The following is a 16,924-nucleotide window of genomic DNA, read 5'->3' on the forward strand; positions in this document are numbered from 1 at the left end:
AGCAAGGAAAAATAAAAAAAGAAATTAAGAGAACAATCCCATTTATAATATCATCAATAAGAATAAGATATTTAGGGCCGGGCACGGTGGCTCATGCCTGTAATCCCAGCACTTTGGGAAGCTGAGGCGGGTGGATCACAAGGTCAGGAGATCGAGACCATGGTGAAACCCCGTCTCTACTAAAAATACAAAAAATTAGCCAGGCGCGGTGGCGGGCGCCTGTAGTCCCAGCTACTCAGGAGGCTGAGGCAGGAGAATGGCGTGAACCGGGGATGCAGAGCTTGCAGTGAGCTGAGATCGCACCACTGCACTCCAGCCTGGGGGACAGAGTAAGACTCCGTCTCAAAAAAAAAAAAAAAAAAAATAAAAAAAAAAAATAAAAAAGAATAAGATATTTAGGAGTAAATTTGACCAAAGAAGTTCAAGACTTGTACATTGCAAACTATAAAACATCATTGAAAGAAATTAATGAAGACTTAAACAAATGGAAAGACATCCTGTGTCTATGGATTGGAAGACTTAATGTTGTGGAGTTAGTAGAAATCCCCAAACTGATCTATAGATTAAACAAAATACCTTTCAAAATCTCAGCTTGCCCTTTCTGCAAAAATTGAGACGGTGATCCTAAAATTCATATGGAAAATGCAGGGAACCCAAAATAGCCAAAAGAGTCTTGAAAAAGAAGAGCAAAGTTGGATGACTCACAATTTGATTAAAAACTTACTACAGAGCTACGGTAATCAAGACGGTGTGGTCCTGGTGTATGGATCAGTGGACTAGAGTTGAGAGTCCAGAAATAAACTCTCACGTTTATGGTTTATTTTCTTTTGATTATCTTATTGGTTAAGATAGAATAGTCTTTTGAAAAAATAGTGCCAGAGCAACTAGATATTCATATATAAAAGAATGAATTTAGACCGTTGTCTCACACTGTATGTAAAAATTAACTAAAAATGGATCAGTGACCTAATATAAGAACTAAAACTATAAAACTCTTAGAAGAAAACATAGATGTAAAATTTCATGCCTTGAAAGCACAGGCAACAGAAATAGATACATTGTATTTCATCAGAAATTGTGCATCAAAAGATACCATCAAGACTGTGAAAAGACAACTCACAGAATGGGAAATGTGTTTTGAAAATCTGTAAAGGTTTTGAATCTAAAATATGTTGAAAACTTTTGTAACTCAATAATTAATAGATAACCCAATTAAAAATGGGCCAAGGAGATGAACAGGCATTTCTCCAAAGAAGGTACATGAAAAGATGCCCAACGTTTTTAGCCGTCTGGGAAATGCAAATCAAAACCACAATTAGATGTCACTTCATACCCGCTAGGATGACTGTAATAAAAAGATAGATAATAACAAGCGTTGGTGAAGATGTAGAGAGGCTAGAACTCTCCTAGGCTGCTGGTGTGGATGTAAAATGGTGAAGCTGCTTTGGAAAGCAGTCATTCCTCAAGAGGTTCAATGTGGCATTACTAAATGTGCCATCCATTCTGTTCCTAGGTATACATCCAAGAGAAATGAAAATATGTGCCAATATGAAAACCTGTATATGAATGTTCATGGCAGTGTTATTGATGTAGCCAAAGAGCAGAAACAACTTAAATGTTTATCAGTAGATGAATGGATAAAGAAAGTGTACATATCCTTACAATGATGTGATATTTGGCTGTAAAAATGAATTAAGCATTGATATATGCTGCAACTCATGGCTGAACCTTGAAGACATTTTGCTAAGTGAAAGAAGCCAGTCACGAGAAACTATATATTGTGTGATTCTATTTATATAAAGTATCCAGAGTAGACAAATCTATAGACACAGAAAGTAGATTAGTGGTTGCCCAAGGCTGGGGGTTGGAGGATAGTTGAAGAGTAATGGAAAATGACTGATAAAAGGTACGATGTTTCTTGGGGAGAAAAGATGAAAATGTTCCAGAATTGATTGTGATGGTCATTACACAGTTGTGTAATTGTACTAAGAACCATTGAATTATACTTTTTTTTTTTTTGAGATGGAGATTTGCTCTTGTTGCCCAGGCTGGAGTGCAGTGGTGCAATCTTGGCTCACTGCAACCTCCACCTCCCGGGTTCAAGTGATTGTCTTGCCTCAGGCTCTCAAGTAGCTGGGATTACAGGCAAGCACCACCACACCTGGCTAATTTTGTATTTTTAGTAGGAACTGGGTTTCAGCATGTTGGTCTGGCTGGTCTTGAACTCCTGACCTCAGGTAATCCACCTGCCTTGGCCTCCCAAAATTCTGGGATTACAGGCGTGAGCCACTGTGCCTGGCCTGAATTGTACATTTTAAATTGGTGAATTGTGGATTGTATCTCAATGACGCTTTTACAAAAAAAAGAAATCAATCTGTGGAGTATTTCCTATGGCAACTGAAAGTTCAAATAGAGCTAAGCGTGGTGGCTCCTGTACATAATTCCAGCACTTTGGGAGGCCAAGGTGGACAGATTGCTTGAACTCAGAGGTTCAAGACTAGTCTGGGCAATATAGTGAGACCCTGTCTGTACAAAAAGTACAAAAATTAGTTGGGTATGGTGGTGTGTGCCTATAGTCCCCGCTACTGTGGAGGCTGAGGTAGGAGGATTGCTTGAAGCCCAGAGGTGGAGGTTGCAGTGAGCTGAGATTGTACCACTGCACTCCAGCCTGGGCTACAAACTGACAAACCCTATCTCAATAAATAAATAAATAAATAAATAAATAAATAAAAATAAAAAATAGAAAGTTGAAACTGCTAATATAAAATAAACTATGGCACATCAATATAATGGGATACTCTGCAGACTTTAAGTTGCGATGCAGAATGTTATTGAAGGACGTGGGCAGACAATATACTGCTTAATGTAAAAAATAAGTTAACAAATAATATTATCCCAATCTTGTGGAAGAACATTTGTAATGATATTTGTAGGGAGAAGGCTGGAAGTGTGTGTACATTCATGATATTAACAGCAGTCATCTCAAGGTGTTGAAATGACAGATGACTTTAATTTTCTCCCTCTTGCCTGACTGTATTTCCTAGATTTTCTATAATAATCATACATTAGTTAGCAGAAAAAGAGGTTTAAAGTAAATTCACATACAATATAATGTTTTAATACTTTAATAAAAAAAAATAATGTAGAACTAAGAAGATAACTTTACCCAGCCAGGTGCAGTGGCACACGCCTGTAATCCCAGCACTTTGGGAGGCTAAGGCGGGCGGATCACTTGAGGTCAGGAGTTTGAGACCAGCCTGGCCAACATGGTGAAACCCTGTCTCTACTAAAAATACAAAAAAATTAGCCAGGTGTGGTGGCGGGCGCTTGTAGTCCCAGCTACTCAGGAGGGTGAGGCAGGAGAATTGCTTAACCCCAGGAGGTGGAGGTTGCAGTGAGCTGAGATTGCACCACTGCCCTCCAGCCTGGGTGACTGAGAGAGACTCCATCTCAAAAAAAAAAAAGTTACCCTTACATATTTCATTTTACAATTATTGCTATTCATAGAGTAGTGACATATTCCGTGCTTTGACACACACATTATATGTGTAATATATAATGGCTAACTTTCATTGAGTTTGAGATACGTGTATATATGTAGACGTTGTAAACTCTTAATGAAAGTTATATTATGTGTATCTCATTTTTTTTTTTTTTGAGACAGGGTCTGGCTCCATGGCCCAGGCTGGAGTACAATGGTGCAGTGTCGGTTCACTGCAACTTCCACTGCCAAGACTCAAGCGACCCTCCCACTTCAGCCTCCCGAGTAGCTGGAACCCTGGCTAATTTTTGTATTTTGTTTGGTGGAGATGGGATCTCGTTATGTTGCTCAGCCTGGTCTCGAACTCCTGGGCTCAAGCGGTCCGCCCACCCCAGCCTCCTAAAATGCTAGCATTATAGGCATGAACTACCACACCTGGCCTGTATGTGTATTTTTATGTCATCATAATTGCTCAAGAAATGCTAACTATCCTGTATTGGGATGTAAGTTCTGAACTATTTTATTCACTGTGAAAGATTGGGCTGGAAAATTTCCCTTTCGCCCCTGCTGGCGCCCCACCAGTGCTTAGTTGCTGTCATGAGTGAGTAAGCAGATGGAGCCCGTTGTGGGAGGGAAGAAACCTCAGCTCTTTTCTCCCCCGGGAACCTCCCTTTCTGTAGGCATCTTGCCAGCCTGGCGTCTTTGCTTGTTCTTTGAGTAGCTTGAGGTGACTCTCAGGAGGCTTCTAGGATCTGCTCCAGAAATGCCTTCACCGGAGAAGACCCTTCCTCCAGTGGCTCCTTCACGGATATTTTGGGAGACTGCCTTGGGCTCTAGGTTATTTTCCCCTCCACTTTGGGAGGGGGGAAATTCCAAGGCGCCCCCCCCCCCTTTTTTTTTTGAGACAGAGCCTTGCCCTGTCACTCACGCTGGAGTGCAGTAGTGGTGCGATCTCATCTCACGGCAACCTGACTTTTGGGTTCAAGCAATTCTCCTGGCTCAGCCTCCCAAGTAGCTGGAACTACAGGCGTGTGTGTGCCACCGTGCCTGGCTAGTTTTTGTGTTTTTAGTAGAGATGGGGTTTTGCCATGTTGGCCAGGCTGATCTCGAACTCCTGACCTCAGGTGATCTGCTCACCTTGACCTCCCAAAGTGCTGAGATTACACGTGTGAGCCACTGCTCCGGGCCCAAGCCCTTGTTACTGTTGAATTATCCCCGAATCAACCTTGAAACTTAACCAGTTTTCTCACTTTCATCTTTTCCCCCAGACTCCAGTTTCTAGATTCTCTGTCTGCCAATAAGGGTGTCGAGGTTTAGAGCAGAGAAAAAAAGCCTTGGTCTACGCTGGTGTGCCTTCTCGGCCTGGGAAATGTTTTTGGCGGTCTGAGTGTTTTGTCTTCTCTGTTGGGGGCAGTTAAGAGGCACAAGAAAACGTACCTGTCTGCTGATTGCAGAGGTTAAAAGGCAAGAGCAAAAACACATCACACGTGACATGCGTTCCAAATTAAGAAATAGTTAAAAATGCCTACTTGGGACACATCTGCGGGGGCTCAAAGACAGCTCCGTCATTACCTGGGGCTAGAGGCTCTGGCAGTTTTTCGGATAAGCTGTGCGGCAATGCGAGGTTTGCTGTAGAAAGAAGACCATCCCACCGCTTAGGAAGTCATGAGATGCGGCATGAATGTGATTTTGTTACCACGCCCCCCCGGAGGCTGTTCTAGAAAGCCTGTTGTTGGAGGAAAACACATGATGAGCCTTGGCTAAAGGCGTGGCTTGCGATTTCATGTGGGAAGTACATTGTCGTGACGTCTGTGTGATTGACGTCCCGGAGCTGATGGAGACACCATCACACTCCACGGAAGGTCCTTCCTGTCCGATGCAAGGTCTGGAGGAAGAGGCGAGATGGGTTGACTGTGAGCTTCCATCAGCTTCTGCTTAGAGAGAGACTAATTATTTGGGTTTCTGGTGACTCCACCAGCTCCAGATTTAAGGGTTCTCTGTGCTAGGGTGGCGTGGGGGTGTGTGTGGTCAGTTACTGCTTAAACTCCCTGCAGAGGGGGCTGGGGGGCTTAGGTGGCAGGTGGTTGGCAGTGGCGTGTGCCAGCCCTGGGTCTGTGCCTAGACCAAGGCTCGTGTTCTGCCCATTGCTCTTGGGACAGGCTCTTTGGGACGTCAAGGATATTGGGAACATCCTGACACTGCTGTCCTTGGAGTGTGTGGCCAGGGGTGTCTTAGGCTTCAAGGAGAGATACTCAGTGCGGGAGACTCAGCTTCTGCCCAGCACCATGAGGACGCGGGCTTGGAGCTTGCAGGTGGTTTCATCCAGGCCCGAGTGAGAACGTGACCTAGTTACTGTGCCTCTCTGCACGTTGGCAGAATAACCAGACCTTGCTTCCTCCCCTCCTCACAGCAAGCAGAATTCCGCTGAGCCTCTTGGAGGCTGGAGGGCCGGTTTTAGTAACGTGCCCTTTCCTGGTTGGCGACCGTCCAGTTATTTTGGGTGAATGTTAATGGCCGTGAGTTTGAAAGTTGTCGTTAGATAGAAACGCCCTTTCTGGACACAGTGTCCTTGTCACCTACTGTCTGAACGGTGCTTCCTTTTTGGGGAAGAGGATTGAGAGCAAAATGGTCACAAAATCTGTGGCTTTGGATTGTCATTTGATTTTTTTTTTTTTTTTGATGCCTTCCATCTGGATTTAGGTCAGTGGAGGGGGTGAATTCGTCGTAGGCACTTGTCTTAGAAAATCTCCTTGAGCCTCAAAGAGAAGGCCATCTTCCCGTGGGTCATCTTTTTGCTGTGCATGGGAGGCACTGCCCACGGGGCAAGGAGAGTCTAACTTTTGGAGGTGGCTGGTGGTCTTGGGTGGAATTTAATTTGGGGACATGTGCATGGCCAATAAACTGTTCTGGAGAAATGAATAGTCTTGTGTCTCCCATATTTCTACCTTATGTAAAGCGCTTGTACTGCACGGTGTCCTTCCTCCAGGCTGATGCAGAATTTTCACACTGCGTTTGCTGGTGATTTGCCGGAGAACTATAAAGTAGTTGTCTCTATTTTTTAAAAATTAAAAAAGATGGGGTCTTGTTCCACTCATTGCCTAGACTGGTCTCAAACTCCTGGCCACAAGTGATCCTCCTGTCTCAGCTTCCTAGTTGCTGGGATTAGAGGAACGAGCCACTTTGCTCAACCTTAGTTTCTGTTGTATTGAGAATGGAAGGAATTTCTCTTATAAGTAGAATTGTAGAGCTAGAAGAGACACCGTATCTCTATCTCTGTCTCTGTCTTTATGTCTGTCACTATATCTGTGTCCGTGTCTGTCTCTAAACTATCTTTATCCCCTTGTTTTGTGGAGATAAAATAGGCACAGAAAGTTAAGCCCCGTTACTCAAGGTCCTACAACTAGTTGAGGGTAGAATAGGGTCCATTGTGCCCAGACAAAACCCAGGTAAGAGTGCAGAGCCAGGGCTGACCGTGACCTCCTGGACTTCTGCAGCCTGCGTGTTTCCATCTTTCTGTTCCACCTGGGTCATGTCACGTGGGAGCAGAAGCTTCTAGTTTCACGTGTAAAGGACCCAAGAGGAAAGGGGAGCCAGAGGGACTTGCCTGAGATCACACAGCTAGTGAGTGAGTCACCCATCCAAGCCTGGAATACAGGTCCAGCTGTCCCCAGGGAGCCATCCTTCTGGCCCACTAGATTCAGAATGATCTCAGGCTCAGCGTGCGTGAATAGAGGATGCTGTGTGTAATCCTGACTTTATGAATCAACTTGATGGGATTCTGTGTGGGGTCAACTAATGTGCTGAGAGTCCAGCATTGAGTGAGTAGGAGGTGGGAAGGGGTCCAAGCTCAGTTCTGGCCAACTCCAGAGCTCAGCGTTGGGCCAACACTGTCTTCTCTCATGAGTGAGGAAAACCCTGTCTCAGGCCATGATATGTTGGTATCTCAGTCTTTCGGCCATGAAGGGTAGAGGGGAAAGATTGAATTTTTAAGATCTTTGCCTGGATTCTTGTTATTCTCAATACAAAATAAAATACTTTAACTTCAAGCTTGTGTGGGGCCCTGGGAACAAGCTGTAGGTGTGCTTTTTTTTTTCCTCTGATTAAATTGGAATCACTATGTAAATTGACTTTCCAGGGGATTGTCTGTGGGAATTCCTAAAGCAGTCTGAGGTTGGTATGACACGTGAAGAAAATACATCAAGCAATCAATCTGAGAAGCTTATCTTCTATTCCGGGTTTCCACAGGAAGGCAGTTTCACCCCAGCTGGGATCACCGGTTGCTTTTCACATTCTTAATTCTTTTGCCAATTTTCCAGATGCCTTTGGAAATTCATGCTGACCGTTTTTTTACAAAATTCCATTTTAAGTACTGAATATTTTCCTGTCACTACTTAAACTGGCATGAATAAAATATTTCCTTTCAGGAGGATGATTTTCAAATGTTTCTTAAAGAAAAACAAAACACCCTAGTCGGTTAAATTTAGGAGGTCTGTTAAAATGTCCTTACAGTACCAGCAGGTGAATTTGAGAATAAGAATTCTAGCTTCCTCACAGTGACATATACAGTGCACTGTAATAGTAAGCATAAGGAAATTGGGATGACTAGAACCGAATCATCCAGGACTCCAAATAGAGTTTCTCCCTCAGAACAATCTGGGATATCTATACTAAATTTATGGGATAGTTACTGTCATTAACAGCTCATATAACTGAAAATGGTGGAACGATTTGAAAATCAGATAAACAGTAATTGCACTACTGCACTCCAGCCTGGATAGCAGAGCGGGACTTGTCTTTAAAAACAAAAACAAAAACAAAACAGTCCGGGCATGGTGGCTCACACCTGTAATCCTAGCACTTTGGGAGGCCAACACGGTGGATCACCTATGGTCAGGAGTTCGAGACCAGCCTGACCAACATGGTGAAACCCCATTTCTACTAAAAATACAAAATTAGCCAGGCGTGGTGGTGTGTGCCTGTAGTCCCAGCTACTCGGGAGGCTGAGGCAGGAGAATCGCTAGAATCTGGGAGGTGGAGGCTGCAGTGAGCTGAGATGGTGCCATTGCACTCCAGCCTGGGTGACAGAGCAAGACTCTGTCTCAAAAAACAAAACAAAACAAAAAAATCAAAAACAAAAAACATAAAAGCCCCGCAACTCCTCATCCCCTCTCCCTCCAGCCCCTGACACCTACCATTCGACTTTGTTCCTGAATTTATCTACTCTAAGGACCTCCTAGAAGTGTCATCATACAGTACTTAGCCTTTTGAGATTGCCTTATTCTACTCAGCATAATTTCCTTATGGTTCATCCACATTAGAGCATTTGTCAGAATTTTCTTCCTTTTTATTTATTATCATGTACCATATGTTATTTGGAAATATGTATACATTGTGGAAAGACTAAATTGATCTAGTTAATATATATATTACTTAACAACTTGTTTTATAGTGAGAACAGTTAAAATCTACCATCTTAGCAATTTTGGAGAACACAATACATTGTTATTAAGCGCAATCACTATGTAGTATAATAGATCTCTTGAACTTTTTCCTCCCAGCTGAAATTTTGTATCCTTTGACAAAAGTCTTCCCAACCCCCTGACCCCCAGGCCCTGATAACCACCCTTTTACATTCTATTTCTTTTCTTTTTTTTTTTTTTTTTTGAGACGGAGTCTTCCAGGTTGGAGCGCAGTGGTGCGATCTCTGCTCACTGCAATCTCCACCTCCCGGGTTCACGCCATTCTCCTGCCTCAGCCTCCCAAGTAGCTGGGACTACAGGCATCCGCCACCACGCCCGGCTAATTTTTTGTATTTTTAGTAGAAATGGGGTTTCACCATGTTATCCAGGATGGTCTCAATCTCCTGACCTCGTGATCCGCCCGCCTCGGCTTCCCAAAGTGCTGGGATTACAGGCGTGAGCCACCGCGCCAGGCCTTTTCTTCCTTTTTTAAGGAATACATTTTCTTTTATCTCCTACTGAATGTAACTCATGGTGCTAGGCTCTTTGAGAGAGGCAAAAACGTTTCACTCAAGGAACTCATAGTGTTATGGGTGAAGAGAACCGAAAACATGACCAGCGTTTTCGATGTGTGTTACCACCATCCATCCTCCTGACCTCAGTGAGATGGGGTCAGACATTTTAATTTTTTTACCCAGGGACATTCAGTGAGTTAAGTGGCTGAGTTGAGCTTCAGGCCCAGCTTTGGGAGACACTCCCTGTGTCCTGTAAGCAGAGACCAAGTCAATGCTGTGTGAGTTTAGCGATGGAGACACCCAACCCACCTGGGGGAAGACATGATGGAACGCGGGAGCATGCGTCCAACCTTGAGGCATGGGGAGGTGTCCTGCTCTGAAGGCGGGGACAGTGGCTGAGCAGACACGGCGGCCAGAACACTATTCTGAAGATGGCAGTGCTGACATCAAGGGCGGGAGGTGAAGGGAAACGGCAGTTTACATTCCACACCGCACACATGTGTGGGTTTTCCCCTCTCATTAAGCAGTTCTCCAATTCTTGGACACCTACTGTGTGTCATGCAATTCACCTGTGACACTGACTGTGCGCAGGTATTGCAGACCCCACAGGTTGAGGGCAGTTCCACGAGACCGCCCCCCACACCCCCTCCACTTCAGACGCCAGTCACAGGTCCTAGGTTGTGGCTTGTGCTTTTGGCCGACTGGCCATACTTTGAGGATTCTCACCACCCTTAACTCACATTTGATCATTTGCGATAATAGCTCACAGAACCCAGGGAGATGCTTTACTTATGTTTACAGTTTTATTATGGCAAGTACAACTCAGGAACAGCCAAATGGAAGAGATGCATAGGGCGAGGTGTAGGGTGGGGTGGGGTGGCAGGGGAGCGTGCATGCCCTCTCCGGGTGCCCCATCTCTCTCTAGCTCCAGGTGTTCCCCCACCAGAAACTCCCCAGACCCCTCCAATTAGAGTTCTTATGGAGATTCCATGATTGATGTAAATCACTAGTCATTGGTGACTAACTCAACCTCCAGTGCCTCTCCCCTTTCTGGACTGGAAAATTCCAGCCCTCTCTAATCACCTAGTTTGTTCTCCTGGTAATCAACCCCCCTTTTCCAAGAGTCTCTAATCACCTAGTTTGTTCTCCTGGTAATCAACCCCCCTTTTCCAAGAGTCACCGCACTGGCATAAACTTAGGTGTGCTTGAAAGGGGCTTATGGTGAATAACAAGAGGTGTTCCTTTCACCCCATCACTCCAAATTCCAAGGGCTTTCGGAGGTCTGTGCTAGGAGCCGGAGGCAGACCCCAAAGATAGATTTCTTACCCTGTCACACCTGGGGAGGTGGTAGAGTTGACATCAGGGGTGGGAGGAGATTAGGAAGCTGGGCATGAACGAACCAGTGGGAAACCAGGTTAGAAAGGGGGGTAGAGGTCAGATCATGATGGGTTTTGAGCTCTAGGCTAAAGTATTAATAGTGTTAGCTTGTGACACATGCAGGATGTGGGAACATGAGCAGAGCCGAGCCTTAGAAAATGACCTTTTTCTAAGGCCCTTTTTCAAAGGGCTGTGATCTGGGCCTGGACTGGTGCGGTAGTGGGCAGGGAAGAGGCGGTGTGCAGGAGGCCTTGGAGGGCAGGGCTGGGACATGGTGCTGACCCAGGTGAGCGCACCCATCTCAGCATGGTGTGTCTCCAACTTGGGGTGCACTTTGTAGCTGCTTATTGAGGGCAAACAGTTAACGTTTATTTTGTTTTTAAAATTTTTTTTTTTTGTAGAGACAGGGTCTCACTCAATTGCCCAGGCTGGAGTACAGTAGTGCGATCATAGCTAACTGCAGCCTCCAACTCCTGGGTTCAAGCAGTCCTCCCACCTCAGTCTCCCAGGAAGCTAGGTGCATACCACCACGCCCAAGTAATTTTTAAAATTAATGAATTTTTTTTTTTTGTAGAGACCAGGCGGGTCTCAAACCCTTGGCCTCAAGTGATCACTTGACCTGCTGTGCCCGCCTCCCCAGAGGTTTGGGAGTGGGGCTCATATTGCCAACCCTCTAATCCCGCCTTGGTCTTTGAAGTGCTTAGCGCCCATCCTGAAGCCACCTAGGGAATCTCAGCCACCAGTCACCTCATTAGCATACAAAAGACATCACTGTGGAGGTTCGAGGATTTTAGGAGTTGTATGCCGGGAAGCCTTAAGACAAAATAAATATTTTTTCAGTATCCTGAAGGGCCACCAGGTTCAGGCTGGAATTCAGGGCTTCTGACACCTAGTGCAGTGAGGAATGTTCTGTTAGCTTTTGGGGAAAGCTAATAGAAAAACCAACTCTTACTGTAGAAGAGTTGGTTTTTTGGCCAGGCGAGGTGGGTCATGCCTGTAATCCCAGCATTTTGGGAGGCTGAGGTGGGTGAATTACTTGAGGTAAGGAGTTTGAGACCAGCCTAGCCAACATGGTAAAACCCCATCTCTACGAAAAATACAAAAACTAGCCGGGCATGATGGTGCGTGCGTGTAGTCCTAGCTACTTGGGAAGCTGAGGCAGGAGAATTGCTTGAATCCAGGAGGCAGAGGTTGCCATGAACCGTGATTGCACCACTGCACTCCAGCCTGGGCAACAGGCTTCTTTTGTTTCTTGAGACTCTGTCTCAAGAAACAAAAAACAAAAGAGTTGTTAACCTCCACCTCCTGGGTTCAAGGGATCTCCTGCCTCAGCCTCCCGAGTAGCTGGGATTACCGGTGCCTGCCACCACACCTGGCTAATTTTTGTATTTTTAGTAGAGGCAGGGTTTCATCATGTTGGCCAAGCTGGTCTCGAACTCCTGACCTCACGTGATTCTCCCACCTCGGTCTCCCAAACTGCTGGGATTACAGGCGTGAGCCACTGTGCCCGGTCAAAAGAGTTGGTTTTTAAGTGTTCAGTAGCCCCCAGTCCAGGGCTCCTTAACTCGGAGCAGCAGTGAATTTGGAAGATCAGCCTCTCTCCTGCTGGGCGCTGCTGGTGTCCTGTCTTTACTACTGTGTCCTCATCATTGTCTACCGCCCTCTTGGGGAAGTAAGAACTTGGGGAATGGTTGCCAAAATCATCATCTTTCTGGTGAGTGCTGTTGGGGTTTTCTTCCTCTCAGGGCTTAATGCCCAGTGATAATGGGTTCATTCCAACCTGAGTCTTCATGAATCTCTGGCTTAACCTCCTTTTTGTCATGTGCTGTGGGGGAAAAGCAGCCCTCCGCTGGAGAACACTTCTTCCAGGCGCTCTGTGGTGTAAGGGCTATGTAGAAGGTGTTTGATCTCTTTTCTGTTTCCTTGCTATCTCAACTTCCTGTCTAGGCTTCAGCTGAGCAGATCCTTGAAACTGGCTTAAACAAGCACTTGCAATCTTCTTTGAGTTAAGATCAAGTATGTTGGCAGCTCCTGCAGGCTGTGCCTCTGCCCTTCTTTCTCCCAGCAGCAGCTGTTGCTGGTTCAGCTTAGCACTTCCAGCCACGTAGGCTCCCCATGGCCATGTCCACGTCCACTGGGCAGGCTCCTTGCCTGGTGTGTCAGAGCCCCACTTTCTGCTGTTCCTGAGGTTTGGGTTTTTAACTCAATCCTAAGGAGCTGAATGAGGGGCCCAGGAAGATGCCGATTTTATGCACCATCTCTGTGTTTGGCCCGCAGCTGTGTTTGTGTGATTTTAAAACAATTTATCGCTCATCTCAACTGGGCCCCGTCGGCTGACCCAGCTCCTCCGCAGCCATTGGTAATCTCCATTTTAATTAATCTTTCAAAGAAGCAGATTAAGTTGATTGCTTCCCAAGCTGAGTTTGGTGTCTGTACCTTTCAGCTGCCTTACAGAAGTGATTAAAATAAGGATTTTTCTATGAGCTTTGGTGCCCAGTTGAGATTATTTTTGGATCTCGTCTCAATGGTTTATTTCCATCATGTGCCTGTTTTTAACATAAGAGCTGAAAATGAGCGGGGCTGGCTTGTGTCTCCTGCGGGTGTTCTGTTCTTTCAAGCGCCCTAGGATGGCCATGACCTTTGGTTCTGTCTGCTTTGTGGGTCCCTTGACCCTTGGAGCCTTCTGAGGTAGCCCTGCTGAGTCACTAACATGGAGTCACACCTTGTTTCTTCCAGTCCTGGCTTCTCTTTCCCCCTACGCCTTTGCAAATAAAACCATTTATTCCTGACCTACCGAAGTGGAGGTCCTGTGGCCACTCTCCCCAGTCCTAACTCTAGCCCTGAATTGAACAGACTGCATTGAAGATGTTGGTTACCTGTCAGTTTCCTCTTCCGCTGTGCCCTCCTTGAGGGCAGGGCTAGTATTTCAGTCACCCCATGACCCTGGGGCCTAGGTGAGTGCCTGGTACACCAGGAAGCGCTCAGTGAAGGTCTCTTGAGTGAGTGAACCTCCTTGAAGTTCACGGAAAAGTTGACTGAAGAGGGTGAGTGTTGCTTAGAGCCAAGGTAGTAGGAAAAATGTTGGCCTAAAGATGTGTTTTGTTTGGCTTGCACGCTGTTGAAAAGTTTTTGAATCAACATACCAGAAAAAAACAAACAAACAAACAAACAGGTAAACTATACATTGAAAATCTAGATTTCCAGCTTCTCTTGAAAAATTTAAAGACCTGGCCTAGCTGGAACTGACGGGTGGTCTTCTTTTTGAGGGACCCAACTCGGCTTTGTATTCACCGGGTTTCTAAAATAATTTTGTAAAGCTGTCTACCCCCTCCCACACTTTGAGTTGATAGCCAAAATTTTTCATCGTAATTTGAGAGAGGCAAAGGATGTTATTTCCAGAGTATTGTAAACATTGGCATCTTGAAATAAAACAGTTACGTCATTATTTTAAGTGTAACCAGTGGAGCTAAATACCACAGAGATTTGATAACCACTGTCATCCATTTAAAAAGAAGCTCATCTTTAATCATCGGAATTTCCACCTCATTCTTTTTTTTTCTTTAGTCACATTCTATTCTCATAGAATTTTATCCTAGGCTATTATGTTTGTTCTTGCCAAAAATATGTATATACATTTAAATTAAGTTTCCTGTGGCTAGAGGGCCTACATATTTTTGAAAATTTTTGTATTTATTTCTTTATTTTTTGAGATGGAGTTTCGCTCTTGTTGCCCAGGCTGGAGTGCAGTGGTGCGGTCTCAGCTCACTGAAACTGCTACCTCCCGAGTTCAAGCGATTCTCCTGCCTTAGCCTCCTGAGTAGCTGGGATTACAGGTGTGCATCACCACACCCGGCTAATTTTTGTATTTTTTTTAGTAGAAATGGGTTTCACCATGTTGACCAGGCTGGTCTCGAATTCCTGACCTCAGGTGATCTGCCTGCCTCGGCCTCCCAAAGTGCTGGGATTACAGGCGTGAGCCACCGTGCCCGGCCCAAAAGTTCTTGTATTTAGTTATTGTGATGATGAGTCTACATTTGAACAAAACAAAGATGTTATAAATTTTGATAACTACATCAAAAGGAGAATATAGAATTTATTTGGAAATATATCTCCTAATACAAATCCGTAGAGTTTTTGTTTTTTTTTCTTTCAGTTGTTTGATATGGATGAAGATTACTCATTGCTGGGATCGGGAGGTTCCGCATTAGTCCTTTTCCTATTTTTGTGTTTTTGTAGATGTCAGTACAAAGAAACCAGATGTAACTGAGTAGATGGGATAGGAGTTTTTCACAGCAGTCCCTCAGTGAGTTCTTTGGACTCTTTCCAATTTCTGTGTCACATTATTTATTCTGCCTGCATCGCAGTTGCTGTGGTCAGCCTTTTCCTTTCTAGCAGGTCTCTCTTGAGTGGAAGGATGTGCCCTGCTGGGAATGATATTGGAATCTGCATGGAGGTGGGCGAAGGTGGTATGGGAGTGCTCTTGGATCGTGGTCTCCTTGAGGCTTACTGGTGTGAGGGAGTGGCAGGTAGTCCCCAAGTGTATCCAGGAAAGTAAAAGATGAGGGCCGGCCGGGTGTGGTGGCTCACACCTGTAATCCAGTACTTTGGGAGGCCAAGGCGGCTGATCACTTGAGGTCAGGAGTTCAAGACCAGCCTGGCCAACATGGTGAAACCCTGTCTCTACTAAAAATACAAAAATTAGCCGGGCGTGGTGGCAGGCGCCTGTAATCCCAGCTACTCAGGAGGCTGAGGCAGGAGAGTCACTTGAACTTGGGAGGCGGAGGTTGCAGTGAGCTGAGATCACACCACTGCACTCCCGCCTGGGTGACAGAGCAAGATTCCGGCTCAAAAAAAAAAAAAAAAAATAAGTTGAGGGTCATTGCTGGACTGCAGTGTTCCTAAGGATAGGAGCCACACCACAGCGTAGATCTGTTGGGACACCTCCACTATGACACCTAATAGAGGGGTTTGCACTATGTGCCAGTAACGTCATAAGAATAAAACAGACTATAGTGCTTCCACAGTTTTGTGGATTCTATATTTGCAAATTCATCTATTCACTAAAAGTGATTTTGCTGCTTCAAGTAGCCCCAAGCATAGTGCAGAAGTATCTAGTGTTCCTAAGTGTAGGAAGGCTGTAATGTACCTTGTAGAGAAAATTTGTATGTTAATTTCTTCAGGCATGAGTTGTGCTGCTGATGGTTGTGAGTTCAATATTAATGAATCAACAGTACATGTTAAATGATGTGTCTTTAAACTGAAACACATATAAAGTAAGGTTCTATATTGATGAGTTGATGTGACCAGAGAGGCCTGTAGGAACCTAGTCTTGTTTTTCCCCTAGGAGCAATGGTTCAGTATTGGCTAATTTGGCGTCCACGGCAACTTTTGAAAACATAACTACTGCAAATGATGTGACACGCTGGGATGTCATTTGCGCCTGGATGTTCTGTCTTTAGGAATTTAAGAAATAAGTTCAGGATAATGTCTAGGTAGATAGGTTTTTTACTCGGAATTTGAAGGGAGTAACAAGTATTTAATTTTTACAAGACAGTCTTTGGAAGCAGTCCCCTAACAGAGCGGCAAGCATTGGAAAGTCTTTTGAGTCCATCCAAAGGAGGATTTCTAATGATGGGAAGTGACTTTGCCATTTAAACTTCGCTGTGAGCTCACTTCTCGCTGCATACCTAAAGTCTGAGCAGTCAAGCGAAGTGCTGAGTAAGGAGAATAGCATCTCAGTGACTCTTTTATTATTTGACTACAGCTTGTGTCACCGGAAGATAAAAGACCTCAGAAGAGGAGTGCAGAGTTTGGAAGCTACCCAGGACTCCCAATTTATATTCAGAACCATGATTTATTCTCTGATTTCATGTAGCTTAAACTTTTTTCTTAATAGCCGCTAGCTCTACAAACTTTAATCCCTACTAAATACTATATAAAATGTAATTGTCATGGTTTTGAGAACTTTATACTCTGAGGGACTGAGTGTATTTTGAGATGTGACCTGATTTCTCTGGAATCCCCACTTGAGGGCTTTGCATTTTCACAGATGGAGACTTACAACTGTACCCAGAGTGTGACGTAGGCCTCCA

The 16,924-nt window shown here is 44.9% G+C and overlaps 1 protein-coding gene across 11 annotated transcripts in view; it reads left to right on the forward strand.

Annotated features, from left to right (window-relative positions):
* The window catches only part of CAMK1D (calcium/calmodulin dependent protein kinase ID), a 498,666-nt gene that overhangs the window by 40,407 nt on the left and 441,335 nt on the right, over nucleotides 1–16,924 (forward strand). For 3 of the 11 annotated variants that reach the window (XM_074001027.1, XM_065519970.2, XM_074001025.1), the window contains exon 1: nucleotides 5,295–5,394. The exons of 5 other annotated variants lie outside the window; for them this stretch is intronic. The gene's annotated coding sequence lies outside the window, so the exon portion shown is untranslated. Of the gene's footprint in view, nucleotides 1–5,294; nucleotides 5,395–16,924 lie in introns of those variants that run through there. 3 more of the 11 variants (XM_074001026.1, XM_065519969.2, XM_074001024.1) reach the window with 1 other exon arrangement.

The sequence above is a fragment of the Macaca fascicularis genome, chromosome 9, assembly GCF_037993035.2.
Source record: "Macaca fascicularis isolate 582-1 chromosome 9, T2T-MFA8v1.1".
NCBI lineage: Eukaryota > Metazoa > Chordata > Mammalia > Primates > Cercopithecidae > Macaca > Macaca fascicularis.